General features: G+C 38.5%; 1 pseudogene; it reads left to right on the plus strand.

The window, feature by feature from the left end:
* The first annotated feature begins 4782 nt into the window (after positions 1–4782).
* On the plus strand, positions 4783–5798 carry LOC103127020 (carnosine N-methyltransferase-like; annotated as a pseudogene).
* Positions 5799–7856: the final 2058 nt, after the last annotated feature.

Genomic DNA, 7856 nt, shown 5'->3' on the forward strand with positions numbered 1-7856 from the left:
ATAGGGAGTTCTGGTAATGGGAATTTTGTGTAGTACCCCTTGTATCCTATGGTTTTTGTGTTTCCTTTTTATAAATAAAAAAATAAATAAAATGGAATAAGTAGGGCTGATGAAATAACTTATTTCACTAGTATGCTGTTTTTTCGTGTGTGTGAATGACACAGGTTTGAGTCTGGACCCCACTGCATGGAAGCTTTGATGCTGTGGTCTCTTTCATTCTCTATTTCTTTCTGCCTTTCTACATCTATTAGAAAAAAAATGGAGTAAGCACAAGGTGGAGTTGACAAAGATATTTGTCTGCTTTTTGAGATCACTGGGCTTCATACAATTTCTTTTTTCCAGTTAAAAACAAGACAAAAAGAAACAAACAAAAACAAGCAAACAAACAAGACAAGAGGGAGGGGCCAGGCTGTGGTGCACTGGATAAGCACACATAGTGTGAAGCAAAAGAACCATAACAAAGACCCTAGTTTGAGATATGGATCCCCACCAGCAGGGAGAGCTTCACAAGTAGTGAAGCAGGCCTGCAGGTCTCTCTCTCTCCGCCCCCTTTCCCTCCACCCTCTCTTTCTCTTCCCCTCTCCTCTCAATTTCTCTCTGTCTTATTAAAAAAACAAAACAAAACACCAGAAGCAGTGGATTCATAATGCCTGCCCCAAGCCCAGTGGCTGGAGGCAAAATAAATGAGTTAAATTAAATAGGGTGCGGAGTTGGTGGAAAAGACTCTGGGGTGGGTAGGAGGGAGAGTATAGGTCCTGGAAAAGGATGGCAGAGAACCTAGTGGTATTGTTGTGTGAAAAACTGAGAAAAGTTATGCATGTACAAACTATTGTATTTACTGCTGACTGTAAAACATTAATCCCCCAATAAAAATGCAACTAAAATAAATAAATAAAAACACAAAGGCACCAAATAAAGAGAAAGCAAGCACCAGAGCTTGCTTTGGGGTCACGGTACCACAGACTCAGGTGCTACCATAATTCTCATGTCTGCTTATGGCTCAAACACGGATCAAGTGTAAGCAAAGTCAAATATTCTATCTGGTGAACAAGTTTCCCAACCCTGATACAAGGATATTATTTTTTTCTTTGCCTCATAAGACAAATCAGCAGGAACATGGCATGTAGTTATTACAAGAGTAACTGCTGATTTTATTTTTCTCCTAACATCATTTATATTTAGATGGCATATGCTGTTACTTCTCCTGGTGAGCACATAGTCACAGAGCTTATTTAAGGTGAAATTTCCAAACTATTACATATTAACCCTTGTTGGAAATATTTTGTTTGAAGATCACTGTTATATTGCTTCTCAGTCTAAGAGATTATGGAAGACAGCTAGAAAGTGAGAAATAGGAGTAAGTTAATAAAAAACTGTAGCTTTAATTATTTTCATTTATGCTTTCCCTGAGATTAAAAGGATGAATAGACAGATATTTAGCAGAGCAGGGACTTCACTGTAGTTCATGTAAAATGATGATTTCTTTGCTATGAATCTGTTAGTGAAATGGAAGGAACACCGTAGTTTTTGCAGCAGTATATGTTAAGTATATCCTTAACTGGGAGAAAATGAGTAAGTCAATTGCAAACTGATCAAAGTAAATACAGGTATGTTGTTGGGGGAACATTAGCGAGATTAACAATAGCAAATTATGTTTTTTTCTTTTGTACAGAATGTGAATTGAGAAGGTAAAAGATTAGCTTCTACTGATTAGCTTAACTGCATGTCCAGGAGTATCCTGACCCTGGGTGCTGGCAGCTGCTGTCATCAAACACATCCCCTAACCAGTTCATTCCTATCAAGAAGAAAACAAAATTTAACTAATGTCTAGGCAAAATACATAAAGATTTAAATTTAGGGTTCAGTTGAGAGATCCAGCATCGCCAAAACTGATAGATTTCCTGGGTTGCTCTTCATTTTTATTAAAGGTAGGGAAACTATAACAGGGGAACTAGGACTCAAAGTGTGCCAAATGTGGAGCCAATGTTTTTCTTTTTTCCTTTACTAGGGGAATTAATGGTTTACAGTCAAGAGTAAAATACAGAAGTTTGTACATATGTAACATTTCTCTGTTTATCACATAACAATCTAATCCCACCCTGGTTGTTCTCTGCCATCAAGTTCCAGAACCTGAACACTTTGGTGCAATATGTAAATTTCTTTATTGGGGGATTATTGGTTTATAGTCAACAGTAAAAAACAATAGTTTGTATATGAATAAAATTTCCTGTTTTTCACATAACAGTTCACCCCCCCACTAGGTACTCCTCTACCATCATGATCCAGGACCTAAACCCTCTCCTCCTCCCCAGAGTCCTTTACTTTGGGGTAATACACCACCTTCAGTGCAAGTTCTACTTAGTGTTTTCCCTTTTGATCTTGTTCTTCAATTTCTTTTTTTTTATTTCTTTTTTTTTATTTAAGAAAGGAGACATTAACAAAACCATAGGATAAGAGGGGTACAGTTCCAACAATTCCCACCACCCGTTCTCCATATCCCATCCCCTCCCCTGAGAGCTTTCCCATTCTCTATCCCTCTGGGAGCATGGACCCAGGGTCCTTGTGGGTTGCAGAAGGTGGAAGGTCTGGCTTCTGTAATTGCTTCCCTGCTCTGCATGGGCATTGACTTGTGGATCCATACTCCCAGTCTGCCTCTCTCTTTCCCTAGTGGGGTGGGTCTCTGGGGAAGTAGAGCTCCAGGACACATTGGTGGGGTTGTCTGTCCAGGGAGTCTGGTTGGCATCTTGCTGGCATCTGGAATCTGGTGGCTGAAAAGAGAGTTAACATACAAAGCCAAACAAATTGTTGAACAACCATGGACATAAAGACTGGAATAGTGCAGATGAAGTGTTGAGAGGTATTCCCTGCAGGCTCTTGTGTACTTCAGCTTTCAGGTATATATTTTTCCCTAGCTTATGGGCATGTGTGAACATATACTCTATCTCAGGGGACCTGGACTATATCTAGGTTTGGGGACTTTATTGGGGAGTGGAACACCTGAAATGGAATTAGAGAATACTATGAGAAGAAAGGTCTCAGCTGAGTGGTGGAGCTGAAGGATTGTCATTCCACACCTGAAGTCTCTGGACACAGTCTGAAGTGAAGCTTGTTGGGTTGGCACTCATTGTGTTGATTGGGTTGCGATCCACGGATGCAATATTATTTTATTTGGATTGAGAGAAGCATGCAGGAAAGTGGGCCCCACGCTAAGGTTCCAGGACTGGGGGAAATATAGGCTTTGTAGTGGAAATGTGAGGTTCCTGCTGTCTTAAGGTTCAAGAAGACAATGGATAGTTATTGTTATCACATTATTTGGTGATTGGGTTAACTTTGAAAAGTCCCATTGTTAGGGTTTGGGGTATAATACCCAGCATCTTGTATATAGCTGTGCTACCAGTTGCTTCTGTTCTCCCTGGTCTAGCTTTTGAGAGTCAACATATAAAACTCAGCCTATGTATTAAAAAGCCTCTGTGTTTTAATAAGTTCTAGACATATGATCAATTTTTCCCCTCTCATATTAATTAAATAGTGGTTTATATGTCTACAGTTTATTAGGAGTGTACATGAACACCATTCCCACCACCAAAAGACTGTGTCCCATCCCAAACACCCCCCCCCATCAGACCCCATGCCGTGCTGGGAAGCCCAATGGCCATTTGTACATGCATAAAATTCCCTGTTTTTCACATAATAGTTCACCCCCCACTAGGTACTCCACTACCATCATGATCCAGGACCTAAACCCTCTCCTCCTCCCCAGAGTCCTTTACTTTGGGGCAATACACCACCTTCAGTGCAAGTTCTGCTTAGTGTTTTCCCTTTTGATCTTGTTCTTCAACTTCTTTAAAAAAAAAAAAAAAAAAACCCTGTGGTGAAGGGGAGGGTGGACATTGTGTTGTTCTTCAACTTCTGCCTATGAGTGAGATCATTTTCCTGGCTTATCTCACTTAACATGGAAATCAATATTTCTTTATCTCCCTTGATGCATTTTCTCACCAGTAGCAGTAAAAGAGGAAAAGAAGCATTTTGTAATGCTAGTGTTACTCTAGGCTTTCACTGTCAGGGTGACACTGTTAAGTCATTTACCTCTTAGCAATTTTTCTTCATCGGTTTGGATTCCTTTGTTGAAATGTCATGCTATTTTCCAAAGTATTCTTGCCTTACTTTCATCTTGGAAAATACCTGTTTCAGGCTTGGGGTGTGGATTGACCTGCCAATGCCTGCGTCCAGCAGGGAAGTAATTACAGAAGCCAGCACTCTCACCTTCTGTATGGTCCAAAAGAATTTTGATCCACAATTCCAGAGTGGGAAATGACAGGGGAAATAAACCAGAGGGCTCTGTACCAACATTCCACAAGGACCTGAAATATCTGTCATGAGGTATCTTGTTTTTATACCAGCAATTAAAGTGAAGCTAATATGGAAAACGCCAGAGAAAGCCAGGCACGGTTTCTCTTATCTCAGAAGAGAAAAGGGAAGACGCCCAGAAATAGTAATAAGTGTAAGGGTGACAGAAAGGAAGTGAAGGGCCACCATGATGCTCCTCTTCTATGCGAGATGCCAGCGGGCCAGGCTGAGGGGCGCTGCAGCAATGCAGAGGCGGAGGTGGCCCCCGCCGCCCGCGTCTGCGTCAGAGGGTCCAGGAGGCTAGGGGGGGTTGGGGGGCGGCCGGCGCCGTGGTGGGCGGGCAGAGGCGGAGGTGCAGTTCTGGGCGGGGCGCTCGGGCTCGGCAGAGGAGGACTAGGCGGAGCGGCTGGAGCAGGAGCACTTCTGGAAGATCATCAAGCTTTCTGCTACTAAGGCACCAGTATGCATGAGCGAGTGAACCGAACAGAAAAGCAGTTTCGATCACTTCCAACTAATCAACAGAAACTACTTCCTCAGTTTCTTCTTCATTTGGACAAGATCCGGAAATGCATTGATCATAATCAAGAAATACTTCTGACCATTGTGAATGATTGCATACACATGTTTGAAAATAAAGAATATGGAGAAGATGGAAATGGAAAGATTATGCCAGCATCTACATTTGACATGGATAAATTAAAATCTACATTGAAAGAGTTTGTGAGAGACTGGAGTGAAACTGGGAAAGCAGAAAGGGACGCATGCTATCAGCTAATCATTAAAGATATTTTTAAAAACTTTCCAAAAGAGAGATGGGATCCTTCTAAAGTAAATATTCTGATACCGGGTGCTGGACTAGGAAGATTGGCCTGGGAAATAGCTATGCTAGGTTATGCTTGTCAAGGAAATGGAGTTTTTTTATGCTCTTTTCTTCCAACTTTGTACTCAACAGATGTTCTGAAATTAATAAGTATAAGCTTTACCCGTGGATTCATCAATTTAGCAATAACCGGAGGTCAGCTAACCAGATTCGGCTCATCTTCTTCCCTGATGTTGACACCCACAGTCTTCTGCCCAGTTTTAACTTTTCTATGACAGCAGGAGACCTTCAGGAGATATACTGAGAATGCAGTACCTGGGACTGTATTGCTACCTGTTTCTACATAGACACAGCTCACAATGTAATTGATTATATTGACACAATATGGAGAATACTCAAACCAGGTGGAATTTGGATAAATCTTGGTCCTCTTCTGTACCACTTTGAAAATTTGGCAAATGAACTTTCCATAGAACTGAGCTATGAAGATATAAAAAATGTTGTTCTACAGTATGGATTCCAGGTCGAGGTAGAAAAAGAATCTGTCTTATCAACATATACTATGAATGATCTCTCTATGATGAAAAACTACTACTAATGTGTCTTGTTTGTGGTCCATAAACCACAATAATGGCCTCAAGTGACATTGCTAGGATAAACTATTATGCTGCAATAAACTCAGAATCAACTATAATAATGACAGGATGCAACCTCAAATCAGTGGTGCCTTCTTATTCCTAACAAAATTTAGAGATAGCATCTATTTTCTTAGTATGTTTATTGCTTTTTTTCAAAAATATACTATGCCATGCACATTTGTACTACACAAGTAAAAATGGAGGAATTATCTTCAAGTATATGTTTTCCTTGAAGCCAAGAGTTGTCTTTCAGTAGGAAAATTTTTTATCTCCAATGTCTTCATAAGAAGTCTCTTTCAAGTCTGCCATACTGATGACTAATAGTATTGAAGTTCATAACTATTTTGTGTGTGTGTGTGTGTGTGTGTGTGTGTGTGTGTGTGTGTGTGTGTGTGTGTGTGTGTGTGTGGTATGCATTGCACATTATCTCTAGAAGAATCTGGCAATCCTTTGGAATTGGAGCTTTTGTTCACTATGGATCTTAGCAGTCTGTATACATAGTATGCTTATTCATTATTTGGATTGCTTTTTCCCATTTCAGCTTGAATTAGAGGAGTATCAAACATCTTGTTTTCTACGAAATGCTAAATTTATTAAGATCTATTGTCAGTAAAGTGCATTTCAAGTAAGTCTTGGCCACACTAACCTGAACACTTCTTGCAAGTATAGTCATCATGGATAATTATTAAGTGTATGAATCCTTAACACTATGAGACACAGTCTTTATTAGGTACTGCTAGAAAACTGGGGAAATAATAAAATCTGCCCATTTGAAATGTATGATTTCAAACTATAAGTGAAGGTATAGTTTGTCAGTGAAATTGTTTACAATAATGTCTTTGAATTATTTGGACTACAAAAAACAGGCACTTTTTGTTTAAAACAGCTATATCGTTATATTAACATGGGAAAATTTTGAATGTGAAATTCAGGGATAAATTACTACCCATGGTCTGTGTCTGCATTATTGTAAGCAGCAACCTTAGTATAATTTTAGAATGAAACCAGTTTTATTTCCCAGTAGTTGGAGCTAAAGCTGTATATGCTGCTTTAAATTCTACCTCTAGCAGATCTGTATTGGAAGGAGCTTTATTAATATTTTTTTTAATGCTTAGCATCCTTTCTCCAGTAGCTTGAAAGAATAGAGATGACTAATTTATTGCTTTAACCTTTTCTTGGTGAAAAGGAAGTACTTTTGTTGGACATTTTGACAGATGATTGTGATGGTATTAAATTTTAAATTAGACATAATGAGCTAGTAACATAAAAGTCCTATTTTAATAGTGAAACTTCTTTAGAAATTTGTCAACTGTTGGGTGAGTGCCTACATAATTCAGCATCTACTAGTAGGACCCTTTCTGCATATACAGAAAGAAAGCTCTTGTGGCCTTTATGCCCATTGTGCAGTAAGATTTCCATGAAGTTAATTTAACTATTCCAATTACAGAGTCCTGAAGCCAGGATCTGTTTTTGTTTGGTTCTTTTGTACTTTTTGTGTCCTTCAGTTGTTGACAGGTGTTCATTTAGTAGGAATTCTCGTGACTCCTAAATGAACTTGAAATTAACTGTAAAGGGGAAAATACTGTTTTATAAGAAATTTAAAAGGAGCCTAAGTATTTTAAATATATATATCCATTTAAAGAAAAGGAATGCATACTATTTTTAAGTAATTTAGAAATAATTTTTATTCACTAGTATACAATTTTTACAACTTGTATCACAAATGATCTTTTTTTATCATAGAACTATAAATAGACTGGCAGCAATGGCTTTACTACTTGAGATGCTTGATAACCAATTTTATTCTTTAATGTTAATTTTTTTCTAAGTTACAGCTTACATTTCAGTTAATTTTGAATAAACTATTTCACTTGTTTTTAATTTTTCCTTCATGAAGAATACAATTTTTTAATGTACACAGATTTACATCAGTTTTCTATTGTAGCTTTTGCGGGTAACATATTCTAAACTTGAAAACTGTGCTTATCAGTCAGTAATAGAAGTATCACTGGAATATTTACTTTTGTGTCTTTGATGTATAGCTGCTAAAG

Source organism: Erinaceus europaeus, chromosome 16, assembly GCF_950295315.1.
Source record: "Erinaceus europaeus chromosome 16, mEriEur2.1, whole genome shotgun sequence".
In the NCBI taxonomy this organism is placed as follows: Eukaryota; Metazoa; Chordata; class Mammalia; order Eulipotyphla; family Erinaceidae; genus Erinaceus; species Erinaceus europaeus.